This window comes from Drosophila bipectinata, chromosome 3R (genome assembly GCF_030179905.1).
Source record: "Drosophila bipectinata strain 14024-0381.07 chromosome 3R, DbipHiC1v2, whole genome shotgun sequence".
Taxonomy (NCBI): domain Eukaryota; kingdom Metazoa; phylum Arthropoda; class Insecta; order Diptera; family Drosophilidae; genus Drosophila; species Drosophila bipectinata.
The window spans coordinates 6,761,696-6,779,654 of record NC_091739.1 but is presented as its reverse complement, the minus strand read 5'-3'; the positions used below and the strand labels follow the sequence as shown (position 1 = coordinate 6,779,654).

Here is a 17,959-nt window from a genome sequence, read left to right as displayed (position 1 = left end):
TTATTTTCTTATATTTTCCCACAAAAAACTTGCAATGAGCAGGCTACAGTGGCCTCTGGCTTATCTGTTTTTAGATGAAATATGGGAGCCTTAAACAAAATGTTATACGACTTTGGTAAGGACTCTTTTGTGAATAAAATTAGTGTTTTATATTTAAGAGGAATATCACTAAAAAAAAGAATAGTTTTAATTGAAAGAGAAGTCAATCGTTTACCAATTGTTCTGATCTGTTTGGAGCTCTACCGTAAATTAATTGAATTACCCCAGTATACGGCAAGTTGGTCTACACGGCGCAACAGCAGCCATACAACACATAAAGCGGCAAAGATTCTATTAACCCAAGAAATTATGAGAAATGAAAACTTATTACGAGAAGTCATTAAGATTCAAAGAATTAAAACTTCAAAAAGTAAAACTGAAAATGAAGCAAAGTCAAAGCGTACTCGCTGTTGCAGCTTTTGTTGCAGTTGCTGTTGCTGGTTGCTGGTTGCCGGTTGCTGCTACTGCAGAATCATCACTAGTTATAGTCGGCGGATCAGGGAAGTCGGGCAGCCGTACAAAAACTGTCGACGTTTTATAACAAAGCCAAGAGAAAGGGGCTACAGGGCGGGGCGGGTATAAAGAAAAAGCGAGCCTGCGTCACTTGCAGCGAGTTCTTCCTTTCAAGTTTCAACTGCTTTCGCGCAGCAAAGGAAAGTCATAATTGTTAATGGGCTTTTAGCTTAAATGAATTTTTACTGCAAAAATGCGTCCACGCCAGTATAGTGATGTATATAATGTACAATTCTGTTTAAGTTTTAATTAGATTTTTAATATTTCGAATGTGAAATATGGCAGGCGACAGTAAGTTTTTGATTAAAAAACTTTTTCACCATGATGTATGTTAAATCATTTTTTTTGCATTGTGATATTTCATTTTAATTTTATTTTTCCATTTTTTGTTGCTTGTTTTTAATGCATTCCTGGTTTAATGAGCCGGCTATTAAGGCGGGAACAGAGCGCACCATCATTACGCAATGTCAGTTGGCACTTTTATCAATGTTTCCTGTCAGTTTCGAGAACTTTGCGCCGCGTCACGACGTCACGAGTGTCAGCGCCAGCGCCAGTGCCAGTGATTTTCATATTCACTGTGCATTTTTATCAGCCATTTGCCGACTCATTAAGCCAACGTCAATGTGTCCCCCACGGCCCTCCTGGGCTCTTTACCTTTTTCGCCCCCGGGACTCTGGCATCTCCTCTGACTCTGACTTGACTGTCGCGACCGCCCGATGATGGCTCGGTTGCATTTAAAAACGTCATCGGCGATTGAGTTTTACATGCTTTTAATTGACGTCGTCGTGTAATGAAATTCAATTTATACTGCACGCCATTAATAGTAATTCATGTTGATACAACACACTATCTGGAACACTATCAGGAAAATATAAGCCCTAAATATATAAATTGGTTTATTTTCACGGTTGGATGTTTTCAAATGAATAAATACTAATCAGGGCTTAGGGCTTATTTCAATAAAGTTTCTTTTTCACAACCTATTTTATTATGGTATTTGAATATTAATACAACTGTCATTATTTTGCAGATCATTTATATTTTCCTTAGTATATGTGCTGGATTATTTTTTCTCGGTGTCATATGTGAACTCCAGTCAAGCCAAGTCGAACCCTTGTCATGAATATGCAGCACGTGAGCAGACGGATGAGTGAAGCACGTCCGTAAACATTGTCATGTATATATATATTAATGGCTATGTGTAAAATTATATATATATTTAAGAAGACAACACTAGATATTAAACATAAAAGTCAAGTACCTTGTTAGGTATTGTTAGTCTAATAACGTGTTAGTTTAAAATGAAAATTTTGCAAAACAAGAGGTTAGCATGTCTGGTTATTAACAAGTTATGGACTATATTAATAAATAGTTCGTGTTTGTAATTAGAAGAATTCATATTGCATTTTATGATTGGCTAGAACTTTTTTTATGATTTGCCAACACTTTTTGTTAGGAATTGTTTGAAAATCTAATTAGAATTTTAAAATTATTATTTCGACATTCCTTCCAGGAAGTGGGAATTATTGGGTGGGCCTTTAATTAACTGACCTATATATTCAATCTCATCTGATGATATATTCTCCTCATCGGATTATCTTTATACCGACGTCACAGCCTCAGACAAGGTCGAATAATTGTATCATCAAGCTTCCTCGGATGCAAAGCAGAACGAGAAAACCAGTTTTGGCATAAAAAAATTAAAGCCAGATTAAGTACCACTTAAGGCTTATATAATTTAATGGCTCAAACTTTTTTCTGGTCATTATCGGTTAAATCTGTAGCGGGTTTTTAAAGTCGCGTGCCTTGCAAATTAAAATACAAAAAATATATATAATATGAAAGAAGGAAAGCAAAAAAAAGGAAACAAAAGCTAAAGAATGAATTAAAACGGTTGTCACGATTTCAATGAAAATTAAAAATCGCAGCGTGTATTGAAATTGCGGCCAAAGCATTTTAATTAAAGCCCACCAGCGACACAGCAATCTAAATTGTTGTTCATTCACCAAAAATATTAATTGACTTTTCCGATGGTCAATGCTGCTGCCGGCGTCGCCGACGTCGGGTCGAAACATCATTAACGCAAATATAATTACGTGACAATTTGATGGTTTTTCGCCGGCACTCTTCTGCCAGCCCCAACACAAATCACAAATCAAAAAGCAAAATTAATTACACGGACGGGCAGAAGGGGAATATCGGGGCGTGTTGAGCCACCCAAGGGATCAATCAGTGCAGAGTCGCGAAGGTAAACAATGAAGCTATCCGGTCGGACGGCCAAATCCCGGCGACATTTACACAAACACAGTCCGCACGGTCTGCCCGGTCCGGTGAAGTCAGCCGTCCACAATTCGCAGTGTCCATTCAAGCGGGCCAGCCAGGATGCCAGGCCCCAAGCCCCCAAAGGGGGCGAGACATAAAAAAAGGGTCGCCGACGCTGTTTAACTTTGAAAAATTAAAATCCACTTGGGTCGCTCGCGTTATCCCTCCCACAACCCATGGATAGCTTCGCATTTTTCAATGGCCAAATAATAAAGTCCCCGAATGTCAGTTGGGAGTTATAATCTGTTTGCCGCTTTTTCATGGTCGCCATTTGACTGTCCAGCGGAAAAAGGGTATATTATGGAGAGGAAGTCCACAGAAAATTTCATAAAGGATGTTAAGCTGATCAAGGGATTAGGAATTGTTGTTCATATGTAATACTTGGCATAACTCTTTCCATTTGAAACTATTGTTCTATTGTTTTCAGAATACTTTTAACGATTCATTAATTACTTAGTAAGGGTATTTTCCTGTTCGATCCTTTAGCTTCATTATCACAATATCTTGTTCTTTTTGTCTGGGACGGACCCTCGGACCATGCCGATTAAATGAAACGTAAATTTGCAGCAATTACGAGGGTAAATATGCATTAAAATAAATTTGCATGCAATTATTTTTGGCACATCAAAGTCTCATCAAATTCATCAAATTATCTAGGCCTAGATTTATCATTGTTTATTTGGTGTTTTGATTCACCTTTTTTTTCGTGGCTGTGGCTTTGCCTAATTACCAACTAAAACAATTGCAAATTAGAGCACCCAACTTTGATGTGACCCAACCTTCAATAACCCAATTTGTTATTCGATTCGGTGAGGTGTTAAGGAACCAGCCAAATACTTTGGCTGACATCTCGTTTATCAACCTGAAGACATAATCTTGAATTTTGTTCTGTCTCGGCGTATCGGTGGCATTGTGTTGGCATTTTATGATAAATGGCTTTTGGGGGGCGGATTTTTGGCTTTTGTTTTTCGGTCTGGATGTCGGGTGTCGGGATGAAAAGCTGCTTATAAGTTGTTGATCTAAGTTTTAGCTATGGAAATGAAAAGTGAAACATTGTCTGTGCTAACCTAATTTCCCGGCTCGTCTTTTCCGAGTTGTTGGACCGACTTCCCTCTATAAATAATATTCCCCGCGTCGCTCCGCCAAACAGAACATGTGCCTCATTTTAAATAAACATTTAACATTTTCTCTGTGCATTTTGGCAGCAATTTTTTTTCTTGATTTCCCTGGCCCTTGTTTTGCATACATTTTCCCAGCGAATTAAAAAAGCGCACAGTTTTGTTGGAGATAAGCTACTCAAAGATTTACGACTGCTTTTTCTGCTGCTGCTAAAGCTTCGTATTGTTGTTGTTAGAATTTTCGGTAGCTAAAATAGAAAGGGGAGGCGGGGGGGAGTTGGGCATAAACAAGGCCAAAAGCATTTCCAACGATTTGGCGTGACAAATCCGGCACGATTTGGAGCTGTCCGTGCCGCTGCTGCTGCCGTGGAAGACGCAACTTTGTCGCAGATTTATATGCAATGTCAGTGGAAACGGTTTATCACTTTGGCCTAGGCCTGTTCGTACCTTTTTGATGATATCCTCTGGATTCTAACTCCAATTCTACATCCCACCTCCCGCCGCCAAAAACTTGGGCCTTTCAACTTAAGCTGCGATCCGCCGGGGGCCAAAAGGTTGAAATTTTTTCAAGACAAATTCCCCCTCAGATTTAGTGCAATTTCATTTACTTTTGTCTTGGCATTTAGTGAGATTTGTTAGCCAGGCTAACACAGCAGGCAGGCGGGCTGGCAGGCGGCAGTTGCTTAAGACGCTTGTCAAATGGGTTGCTTGGCCTATTTTAGTCCTATCCGCTTTCATTTCAGACAAGATTTGATTGCCAAACAGGGATCCTAAATAAAATAAACAAAAAAAAAACAATTTTTTTAGTTGCCCCGAGAAACCTGAGTCCGAAGGAATTGTTTGCGTTTTGATGCCGTTTTCGTTAAATTACCTTTGAACAAGTGTCCTGGGTTGTCCCTAACAACTGAAGGTATTTCCGTCCTTCCGATGGGCTTTATTTTTGTGTATCATTAGTGGGCTTGCTAAGTTTCCCTTTGAGGGATTTTCAAGTGCAGAAAACTCAAACAGGAAACTAAGGTTGAGGAACTGCCATGTCATTATTCAATTTTCTAGCATTGCCAGTTTAAACTTTGTGTACAAGTCTAGTCAAATTTGGGAATTCCTAATGATGTGCAATTTTAATTATATCCCCTAAAACAGCCCTACATATGAATTTATACAGAGAAAGAAATATCTGTAGATATTAAAGATTTTTACTAATATTAAGTAGCTATAGAGTTAAGCAGTTAAGCGACTAGTTAAGGAAACTTATATAGTAAAGTTTATATGATTCATAATCTTAATCTTAACCGGTTTTTGTTTTGTGTATGTATATTCATTACATTATCTACGGCTCCTGCTATAGACCTTTTTGATGTCAATCACTCAGGCGCTTAAGGAGCTGTCATGCCCGACTTCTTCCAATAGAAGACCGCCACCGGCTGAGGAGGAGGTGCGGTGGTGTGGTGTCGGTGGTGGCATCATTGGTGGCGCCAAAAGAATTTAAATTAGCCAAGGCAGCTGCCAGTTGTTGGTGCAATAGGCGAGCATGAAAAGTTATCCACTTGCGTTGGTCTGACTTTGCTAATGAATCATGAATTTCTCAACACCATTTTTTTTTGTATGTACCGCTTGGCTTGGCTTTGTTTTGCTTTTGGTGTAATAAGCGTGAAACTTTTTGGCAGGCCCAAAATTTGCTTTGCTTCCCTGCTCTGCATTTCAACCAATTAGTTGGTTTGTTTTACTTGTTTTGGCTTTTTTTTCGTAAGACGCTCGAAGAAGATAAAACAAAAACGAATCGGAGCTGATTGACAGTCTCAGTCTCGAAAGCGTTGCCAAGTGACGAGGGAGCGATTCGGGCCTTCACAGCGGACTTGGCCGGAATCTGTCAGGGCGTGACTAATACCTGATCTTTTTCGGCTTCCACTTTTTATTTCTTCTGTCTGACACGGCTCGTTTTTTTTCGCTTTAAATTGGGCGAAGTTTTTTGCAAACAACAATTGAAGGACTTATCCAAGAACACGCCCCTCTCACACGCCCACTCAATTGTCATCCTGAAGTTTTCCCGTCGCTTTTGACGTGTGTCTCATATGAGGAAGCTTGTGTGTGAGGAAGTGTTGCCGAATGACAACTTCCTGTAACTTTGAGCAGGTCTTCATTTTCGGGGAGGTTCCGTCAAATTGAATGGTAGTTTTTCACGCCAACAGCATGTTTCCTTCCTTTTGTATCCATTACGTCTGTGGTTAAGTCGTCTTTGTTTGACGGCCGAACAAGATAGTTGAGGTAGAAATGACACAAATTGATTTTCATTAAACAACATAATTATTCAAATACGGTTATGCAGTCTTTCAAATATTTCACTTTGAAATATTGATACTGATAAAACTTTTTGGGAGCCAATTTTCGGCAAGTACTACATCTAATTTATAGCCTTTCAATCGACTCAACCTGTGATTTTCAATTAAGACCACCAATTAAGAAATCATCAGGCAAGTTGGAAAGTTGCATCCGTCCAGACATGCCCAAGTGATTTGCTTAACTAGGCGGATCTTTTACACTTGATCGCATCGCTGGCGAGTGGATTAAGCCTGTTAATGATGGGTATTCAGTTTGATTTAACGCAATCAGGGAGTCGAACGTTTTTATGAGCAACTTTCCCCCCCAGCTTGCCAACTTGCCAAGGAGGTGACAGTTTTTGTCAAAATCGACATTACGTATGCGAAAATCGTTCGCGAACATGCTGGCTGACAAGCGATACGAATATATTGCCGTTTGCTTTTGTCGTACCACCACTTTTGCCGTGTGCTGCTGGTACAACAGGGCGTATGATTTTTATAAATGCCGTGTCGTTGTCGCAACAGGAAAAGCAACTCACAAAGGCAAACGAAATTCACTCTTGTCCTTTTCTTTGCCGCCCAGTGAGTGTGTTTGAAATATATCCAGGGACATTCATATATATGTATATAGGTATAGTGCTGACTTGCGTTGCTGTGTTTTTTGTGTGTCGCACCCAAAATCAATCCAGGCCAAGTATGAATGAATTTTGCACGGCTTCTATTTTTGCCCTCTGCCCAAAGGAATTTTGGCTCCCCAATCAATTGACTTTTGTGTGTGTGCTTGAGTGTGGGCGTTGAGCATTTTGGCGTTTTGTCATGCTGCTTATTATAAAAAATACCAGGAAAACTGATTTGTCAAGGCCATAAAAATATTTGCTTTCATACAACATTAAATGAACATTTTTGCTTTATCGCACGTGCATAGTTCCATTGGATGATCAGGCAAATGCTTATGAATAGCCATCGTACCTTTTTTTTGGGGGTAAAATATTATTAATACAGGGTTAGAAGTTTGTGACTTGTCAGATTTGTGGATATCTGCCGTGGAATGCTGTCGATTAAGTTGATTATCCTGATGAAGGGGCAAAGTTTACTCGAGTGTCTTGACAGGGATACGGATTATAGGTATTCATTTATAGATGGATAGGGTCACAGGGAGCGAGTACTGCCAAGAACTGATTTTTGATATATGTCAACTATTGCGATTTGCATTTTCAATCAAAGTTTCTATGATGAACAAAAACAATATTGATGCAAAACCGATGATGATGGAGGGCATGAATCAGTATTACACTTTGAAAAACTAAGTAACCAAAAGAAAAATGTTTTACTTTTGTGATAATACGTAAATCGAGTGATACGAGTGGCACAAGTGATAATTTACAAATGTACAATATTTAGTTTTACGTTAATTTTAATATAGAAGCCATTAATGAAAATGTTCTTCGTTTTCTATCCTTTTATAACCATTTAGCTTCAAAAATGTTTAAAGAACTGCGTCAAAGTAAATTTTTTTGGTGGGTGTAGTCACATTTGAGCTGAAAAAACTAGGAGGCAGTGTGTGAAAGAAGAGCTTCAAGTTATGTTTGTTTGCAGAGAGCTGGGGAAACTCTTCAAGCACGAATGCCCCACAGTCACACGTTCAAGATGCACAGTGAGCAGTGGAGAATGTTCACTCGGCACCTGTCTGAAGCTGGGATGTGCTTCTGTTGTCATATTTTCATCACACTTCAGGTGTGAAATAAACACACGAGCACACACAGTGTCTGTGTACATAGTATAGTTTCATGTATCTGAAGAAAGTTTATGCAGCTTGGTATATTTACTCACAATCATTTTTTTTTGTTTTTAGGATCTTCGTTTGGTAGCAACAGCTTAATTTCTCAGTTGGCCAAGCAAACTCGAATAAATTTCCATGCCATGGACTGTTTGTTTAATTTCTGCTCCCGTTTGCCTTGCACCATTAGAAATTAGTTCGAGCCCTGACCCGGCGTACTGGTTTTTATGTGCTTTGCATAACTAATGATTGAGTCTCTGCGTCCGAGAAAGTTGGACCAACCTCCGGGCAGACTTAAAGAGCTGTGGCAAATTTAATGGATAAACAATAAACCCTTTATTATTAAGCAATCACTTAGAATCTGAAATCTTCTGTGGAGCTTCGTTTGGGTTTTCAGCCCTGCCGCATACATTTAATTAAAAAGTTCTGTGGCAACCAAAGGAAAAGCAAATATTTGCATGGTACCCTGTGTTATTCTACCAAACATTGCGTAAATAGAATCAGCCACACACACGAACTCGCATCCAGACATAATATCCGATTTCAATTGGAAGGAAAACCTATTAGAAATTATTTCCCTTCACTAAATATTTGCTAGATTGTGTGCGCAACGTTGTTATTGTTGTTAATGCCATTGTATTCAATGAAATGCTCAGTCCTGACCCCCGAAAAACATTTCCCATAATAATTGTCAGTCTACTGCCCTCACAATCCCCAATCACAATCCCTTTATTTGGTTAGATTTTAAGCCTTGAATTTTCGTGTTGGGTCAGCCTTCAGTGGGTCATGGGTGAGTATGTGTGTGTTTGGCACACATGGCGTATGCGTATTGTTGATTTAGTTGATTGGCTTAAAGGCGTTACCTAACCAATTCTGCCAACAATAATTGTCCGGATTCCTGCTATTTGCTCTCCTCCATTCAATTAGCTTAGCTCTTACCTTATAATTCTCCAACCTTTAGTTTCCTTCAATCCTGGACACCTGCAATGGAGGAAATTCAATGATGAGTTTGAATCGTAAAATTACATGCTCCGTATAATCAAGTGGTTTTGGGGCTAGAATGGTTGTTTCTAGTCAAGCATTTCAAGTTGGAATTGTATTTATTAATCAAATATAGTCGAGATATTTTCTAATATTACATTGCTCTTTGGTATGCTTTAATTAAAATTTAGTTATTCGTTTGGTACCAATTTCCATACATATTTTACATTCGCCAAATTTCTAATTAAACCTGATTTCTATATATCAAGTGTTATTTGATATGTACATATGAAGTTAATTTGTTGAATATAAGAAAAGGTCATAGTCTGAGGATATCTGACTTTAAGTTAAAGTTTTCTGGAATCTTATTCGCATTTACGGGTTTCTGAACATTTTTTTGAAAGTTTCGGTTTATTTTTAAGACTTTTTTGGCTATTTGAAAGAACGATGCATCCTTGTTTATGAAGTGTCCAAAATTGTGCGCTGGCCTGGCTGCTTGTTTGTTGCCTTTCATGTTAATGGACTTTACGCGCACATGGACACTGACAGGCAGAAGCTGCAGGAGCACCAGCGAGTTTTCGTGAAAACCGGTTCCCTTTTTCCGCTGTTTTTTTTTGCTTTTTTTTGGTTTGTAGCTAACTTTCAGTGGATGGCATAGAGACATACATAGATAGGCTCCCATATACGAGTATCACAATATATGCATAGAGTCTGCCTTGTTCGTCCAGCTGTTGCCATTTGAATATCCCAGAGATACCACCCAGCTTTTGGATTTTATCGATGGTTTATCGTTTAAAGTTTTCCATCAGCATAAATTCTGGGTTGTTCATCCCACAGTCTGCCGCTATTTTTCATTAGTCCCGTGACGTGACATAGTTGCGTATACTTAATATTTATCTAAGTTTCTTACGACAATCGTAAATAACAACTACAAGAACACGAGCGCACACACATGCAACATGCTGTTCGACAATTATTTGTGTTGCTGCAACACGCCAAATAAACATTTTTTTTTGGGGTGTGGAGCTCAGAAGAAGTGAGACAAAAGTCAACATAAAAATGAAATACAAGACAATAATATTTGTTCAACATGTGTGCAAAGTGGGTGCGTTCTAAGGGTTGTTCATATCATCCCCTTCGATGAAATTCGTGCCCACATAAGTAGGCTACCATTTTGGATGCCTGTGGAAATTAATAAACTTTTTTCCACCTAGCCCTTTTAGCCAGATTGTTTATCGTTCTCTGTTGACTCTTTAAGTTCTCATTAGTGTGAGATTTTTTGCAAAAAGTGTGGTTTCAACTGAAACTCATTAAATGTTATTAAGTTTCTTTGGCTTTATATTATTGTTGTTTTAACAGTGTAACCGGCAGATGCTGCATTTTGCTTTCAACAAACAAAACTTTCCGCCAAAAGTGAAATAATGAATCGCTCGTATGCGTGTGGGAAATGCAAACATCGGACCAAGCTGAAGTTTTTGGATCACCGCCCATCTGGCACAATAATGAAATTTCTTTAATGCTCGCATGACACACATTTTGCCAGGAGGTCAATGCAAACAATTCGTTGTAGGATGCACTTGAAATATTCAGAAACCATTTTTATTTGAACGGTTTATTTATAAAAATACTAAATTATAAATTGTAATTATAATTGGTAAAACTATGTAAATTATATTTTATATATTAAGAAATTTTTTCAATATTTTAAGGACTGTTTTAAAGATTTGGAATAAAATATTGCAGTGCATCGCTTTGCGGCTTCACTTTCCATTTTAATTAAAACGCCTCATAAATAGATTCCAATAAAAGTGGCTATAATCAAGTGAAGGTGACGAGCCGCAGGGTTGCCATGCGGATATCGAGAATTGAAATGCAACCCAATGTGTTGGTCAAAGTTTTGCCAGCTCTGCCCGGTGATGCGTCGTCATAATGTCAAATGGATCGAAGCCCAAACGGGACCGTGCAAACATTCGCGCAAACAGCTGCTCACACACAGATACTCATGCCACGCCCCCACTAACACAAACTCAGGCAGGAAGCGATATAATAACGGTTATTCAGCAAACAGTAGGCCAACAGTGCGTCATATCCCAGCCTCAAAAATCCACCCCCTTAGGCTCAAAAGGGCTTGCAAATATTGTCATTTTGCAGAGGCCTCTTCGCAATTCGCGATGCCTCTGTTGACATTGTCCGGCAACTGTTATCGCCCATAGGTCGAGAACGAGATGCGAAATATTAATAAATGCTCCATGAAATGGCGCCTATAAAACTGCATTGCATATCCTGGCCTGAAGCCGTACAAACAATTGTGTTTAGATCTGTTTGCGAGATACTTTTTTCCTGGGTACACGGAACAGAAAAACTTATTTCAGCAATAGGATAGTGAGGCCTTATATAGTGATCTAGATGCCTTTTTAATTATAATTTTAGGGGTTCATATTATTATTTCAAATACAACTAAAACATAAAAAAACGAAAACTAAAACCCAACAACTTAATCCCATCTTCCTCTTCCAACATTATCCTAAATAATTGTTTTCGAAAAGTTTTATATTTGTGTGTTAGTGAGAATCGCTATAAGTGAATTAAACATAAAAATTAAAAACAAGCAATTAAAACTGGGTTCGTGTGGTTTTCTGCTTACTGATGCAGATGCCTTTTCCATAAATAATAACTTGGCTTTGCTCCTCCCACACATCGGTTGTTTGAATATTGTTAGATTTTATAAAGTGCAATCGTGTAAAATAAATTGCGTTTGCTTACATTTGTTTGCTATTCATATGCATATGTACATCGGCACTCTATCCATACCTTTTGTTTTTTTTTATACACAAATTCGATTTTCTATCAATGCATTTATAGTTTTATTTTTAAACTCTTGCGGAGACATCACTGCAGACGGTGAAGGATATTTTTAGAGTTAGGTACATTTTTTTATTACCTTCTGCTTAAGAATTTTAACTTTCAATAAGTCTATGATATATTATTCAGACTGGGTGTGAAGTTGAGTATCCCTATAATTTATATATTCCGATAAATTTTAATAAAAAATTGTTCTCGATTGAAGTCGTTTTATGCTCAATTTCAATCTGCAATAATAGTAACAAATCTAATCGAATGTTTTATTGCTCCAGAAACATGTTTATCTTTGACATTCTCCGGATGACACTAAATTAAATTGCAATTTTATTTGAATTGCTTAACATTTTGTTTGATAAAGCTGCCTCATATTTAGATATGAAGAAATTACCAATTATTTTTCGTTTCCAATTTATTGGAGAAAATTCCCGGAGCTAAATCAAGTTATAACGAATTTGATATGCTGCATTTTTGGATCTTTTGCGGAGTGGCGGCCACAAAAGCAAACCAAAAGTCGAAACCAAAAATCGTTTAAAGTTCATGTACATATGAATGGGTGGGTCGGCGGGTAAGCACAGCGGAAGCGTCAAAATGAACGGAAATTGGCTTAAAAATGACAACAGAAATGCAACAATGGCGGCAAAAACAATGCCATTCAAGTTGGGTCACCCGAAAATTGTGCACGATAACTGTTCTCTTTGAGGGCCTTGAACTCTACAGTATGTCAATCTGCATTCCCATATACATATATATATACACTCACAAATATAGCAGCAATATCTATTCATGGTGGGTTTGATTTTTGCCATTTTTATTCGGTTTTCATGGAGTTCTGAACATCGTTTTTGCATTTATAATTTTTCGTTTCATTGTTTCTCTTGCCCAGTTAAATTTCGTATTAAATATGCCAGCGTTTTTACGTCTCGTTGATTATTTTCGCGGTTTGTGCTGTCATTTTTTTAATGCTTCGGATGATGTTGTATGCATTCGAGTATTTGTTGTTTTTGGGCAAGTTTTTTGTTTAGGCTTTTTAGCTGCGTTTTTGGGTGGTCCTCTGTGGTCAGTTTTTGTTGCCATTTTGCCGTTTCGGTCAGTCTGGGCCCAACTGAGGCATTAACTTTTGCACGTTACAAGCTTAACATTGATTTTGCGGATACGCGACGCAGCGTCTGCCTGCCATTTCCCATTGCCCCTTCCTGATTTCCGCGATTTCCCCAATTCCGTGGCAGTTCTGTTGTGTGGACGCTGTGAGCCATGTGTCTGGTGCCTTCCGGAGGGCATCATTTGCACAAAAATTGCAAAAATGTTTGCTGTCCGGCCAGGAAGGACACGAAAAGCCATGCAAACAAAAAGTTAGTTGCCATTTTGGACAGCTTCCACTTCTCGGCTTTAAAACGTCAAATAAAAATGTGCCTTGTCTTTAGTTTATTGAAACGGGATGTATTTCTAAAATGTATTTCTATCCATGATAAATAGGTATTATTAAGGATAAATTTTAAACTTTTTTAGATGAATTGGTTAGATTTATCTAACTCTAATTTTAGAGTTTCATGAGTTTTTTAGAATCATGCTCTAACCAATTTTAGGTTAGAGGATTAATTGCTTATAAACGGGAAGAGTATGCTTCTTTCGCTACACAAAATAACACATTTAAAAACATCAAATTGGCGGAGCTTTGCTAGTTACTACCTATGTACGTATACGTAATATTTTTACTGGCTTATGCAATTCAATTTCGGCCTTTGTTGCCATTTTTAAAAATTGGTTTAACAAGCAAAGCTCGGTCAGCTGGGGAAATTGAATTAACAAAGTGCCCAACATCGAAGTGACCATATAAAAGCACTAGAAAAATGCTTGAATCTGCTTTGTCTCATTTATAGTAATGCTGGCATTCGTTGGTTCTCGTATATCCTTTCCGGAAGTCGGGCCGGAGGCTTTTCAACCTCTCCAGCTGTCCTCCGACGTTTTTTCAATAGAAAATACAATCCCGGTAGCTTCAATTGCCAGAAAAGCTGCAGATGCAACTGCTCCGCACGCACAAGCACCAGAACACATAAGGGATGCTCTGGGTTCCGTTTCCGGTTCTAAATATAGTTATTTCTGCACCGCTGGCAGCCATGGCAACTCTTTCATGCACTTGAGCAGCATCAGCCACCTGACTGTCTGTCCTTCCATCCGTCCAACGAGTATTCCGGCACTCATTCCGCCCGAAGCCATTTCCCAGTCCCGGCAGCAACTGTTGGCTTACCCACGGAACTTGTTTGCACATAAAAAAAAATCGGGTCCGTTCGTTATGATTTTCACTTTAATTATTCAAGGTTAATGAATAAGTTATTACCTAAAAATATTTAATAGGATATTGATCGACTTTTGGAACATTAAATTACTAATATTTGGGACAAAAATGTTACCACAAGAAGTCAGTAACCATAACCAATATCAACTAGAACTTTTTTCAGAGTGTGCTCAAATATTTCGCCCATTTTATCTCCCAGTGCTCTGTGTATTTTTGTATGCAAATAAGCAAAATATTTTAACAGCAATGTTTTTTGCGCTGTCGTCTGGGCCGCTGTTTGCCAATGACTTGTTGATTTTACAACTTTTCCAATTGAATGCTCTGGGAAGGAGAGTAGAGCTCATGTTTGTGCCCGGTCGAAAAGTGATTTTCGCTTGCTGTCACTTCTTTTTTCAATTATTGATGAAAATGCATGAGTTTAAAATGCAAATGGCTTTCTCTATTTGCCCTCCAAATAGATAATTCGAATGCAGCTCCAGTTTTCAGATTTATATGCCATATTTAATATAACATACCTTGAAATATTGAGTTTTGCTTGAAAGATTTTGAAACGCAAAAAAGTGGAGTTTGTTTACGAAAAGGAAAATTATAAAAATTGTCTCCGAATATAAATAAATATTATGACTAAGTCTCAGTCTGATTTTGAGTTTGAGGGGAATGACACTATGTGTCAATGGCATTCTGTCGATTACTGACTGCCACTCTTGGCCAAAAAATAGTCTCGACTTGTTGTTGTCAACAACTTTTGGCACTTGACACTTAATGTGCATCATTGCGCCGCTGACAATTTCAAGCCATTTCCGTGGTGCCAGCCAAGCCAGTCACTTCTGTACTTCAGATTCTTTCACAGCATCCACATCTTCTTCCTTTGGCGGATGGCGGAGTGAAGTTTCTTTCACTGTTCAACTTTTGCATGGCCGTATAAAAATCGAATAACAAATTGCTCACAATCGCAACTGCAACTAGTTTTCTAGAAAGGGCGGGTATCTGACATTTTTATGAGCAGCTGCAAAAGATTTCTGGCGTTCGTTGGATTTTTTTTCCCACTTCCTCTACTCGAACTTGTTTTCCACTAGAGAAATTTGTTGTGCGTGAAAAGCAGATCTCACGATGGAGATAGTACAATTCTCTGATAACTTTTCCGTCGAGTGAGTGATGTGACGTGACTTTTTAGACGACTTTGGTTTGTGAACAAAATCCGCGAAGCACTTTGATTGACAAACACATTTGGTGGCTGAAGGAAAGGTGCATTTTTTAATTTAATTCAAGGCTAAACGGAAAATTCTGTTAGCTGTGCACCCACAATTCCCCACCCCAACAGCTGCAACTAATTTACAGCCAGGTAAAACTTTTCCACCGCCGGCATATTGTTTGAGTGGGCCCGAACTTTCAATTAAGCTCAAAAGGACACACACAAGTTTCGAAACGGAGTGGCACGGTGGCCTTCTGTTGCTGGTCCGCTGCAGCCTCTGTCGCATATTTCAATAAGTTTTCAAACTCAGGAGCGCTGCGCTAAAACAACATAATTCATACTTAACTCACCGAAACAGTTTCCCCGAAAAACGCCGCCCAAAAGAAGCGGCAGTGGCAAGTGGAAGTCGAAAGTGGCAGCGGCGATGGCTAGCTGCAATGAAAAATGGCCGAGCGGCAAATAAAATTGCATTAGAGGTGCATACACAGAAACATTAACATTGTTTATATTTTTTTTTAAATAAATATATTAATTCTTATAGTTCTAAAATCGTTTATATAATACTTATAGCTTTTAACTATAGTTTCAAGGACACTCAAAAACTTTTATTGGAACCTCTGTACATTCTCTCTGTACATTTGATAACGTATTTTAGGGTCCTTTTGGTGTGTTCGTGTTCAGTAAGTTCTCAAAAGATGTTGCTGGGCCGCCTCATAAAATGAAATTAAATTTATGTACAGTTGCAAAGTTGGCAAGGGCTGCCAATGGGCAGTGGGTGAGTGCATAAAACTTTCAAAGGCCCCCGGAAAGTGGATCTAAACACGCGGCCAGACCATCCTGCTCGTAATTCAAAATTCGAGTGGCAGTTGCAGTTGCAGGCTGGGCGGCAGGCGGCCAGTAAGGCAACCGCCAAAGGCACAGGACGCGCTGCAACGGTGCATCCTGTTTTTTGTTGTGGGCGGGATCTGTTCACGCTTGTTTTCACTTGGCCAACGTAGGCTCGATTCGGCACCCTTGCCCCAAAAACTTGGCCAAGCTGCCGGCGGGAGTTTGCGGTTTCTGGGTGAAATTTTGGCCGCCTTTGCTTGTCATTTGCCGAAGGCCATCAGCAAATGCTACAGAAACAGAACCAACAACTGCCAGGCCCTGAAGCTTTATGCACTAAAAATATTTCTTGAGTTTTATTCATATTTTTTTTTAAAGAAGCTTGACCTTCAGTTTTTATAAAGGTAAATAAATATATTATTCTAATATTATATATGAATATTATCTTTTTAGGGGTTTTAGTTTATGTGTAATTTTATACGAATCGAATTGTGTGAATGCCTTAAGGTGCTTGGGTTCTCTGGTTCCCTTCAAAAGATGTGATTTAAGGTGCGCTTGTAAATTAAAGTTGTAAACAAAACAGTTGTTAAATTGTGTGGCTTAAATTAACAAAACTAAATGCCAGAAGCTAGATATGTAGCTTGTAAAATACCAAGCTACTTGTTTCACTTTTAAATATTCTCCATTTAGGAAAAAATGAAGAAAAGTCGATCTAAGTCGAGCAGCAAAGGAATCCGAATGGAATCAGAATATAATGAATATTCCATAACCATGGGCAATGAAATGAAATACGGGCTCAGTGGGAAAACAAGACACGTATTGGGTATTGTTTTTGGGTAGCCGAAAAAAACGAGTCCAGAAGTGGTAGAGTCTGGAATCAAGCAGTGTGTGTAATTGGTAAAGGCAAGGACTTCGAAGCTGCCCGTATGGGAATTATTGATAAATTCCAATGCATGCCATATGACAAACATGTTGTTGTTATTGCTTGTTCCCTTAACCAACTCTCCTCCGACTCACACAGGGACGTTTCAATTGTAATTACGTTTATTGCATGGCTTTGGCTTTTGGCTACGACTTTTTCCTGTTGTTACTCCGATTGTTTGTACCATTGACTGGGTTGCGTCTGTGAGGAATAAACAAAAAAGCGAGCTTTACGACTTTCCATAGGAATCCCATCCACACAGACAAATAAGTCGGAGCAATGCACACACGAACTGACCGAGCATATTTTTGACATTTTGTGCATGCCTGTGCACAAAAGTATGCAACGTTCCATAATCGAAGACCGAGATTCTACCACCGACAAGGTTGTGTGGGTGTTGTAAAAAAGTAGAGACATCAAACGGAAAATCCTTCTAGGTGACTGTGGGAATGCACTGCAATGGCTGCACATCACAATTGAAAATATCCCCAGTCGAATGGGGCGAATGGAGAGAGCTTTGAATACTAAGCAAGGGTCTAAGTGAGTTGTAAAGAAATTTTATTTGCCGCTTGAACCACAATGACCCACACGCGCATGCAGTGGCTATAAAATGGGAGCCAGTCACTTGTACACGACACCCACCCTGCACTGTAAAACGGATACTACCCTAAACTAAAAAAATGTGTTAAACTTCAGAATGGCAACTAAAAACTTTAGAATAATTTTACTAATACAATTTTAAGAAAATTTATAATTATAAATTTTCAATAATTTATTCAAATATTAAAATAAAATCTTTT

General features: G+C 38.6%; 1 protein-coding gene across 1 annotated transcript in view; it reads right to left on the bottom strand.

The window, feature by feature from the left end:
- The window catches only part of Mur89F (Mucin related 89F), a 50,438-nt gene that overhangs the window by 18,292 nt on the left and 14,187 nt on the right, over window positions 1-17,959 (bottom strand). Inside the window, exons 2-3 of the mRNA XM_043212030.2 lie at window positions 15,763-15,844; window positions 9,024-9,065 (exon numbers count right to left, since the gene is read on the bottom strand). The gene's annotated coding sequence lies outside the window, so the exon portion shown is untranslated. The remainder of the gene's footprint in view (window positions 1-9,023; window positions 9,066-15,762; window positions 15,845-17,959) is intronic.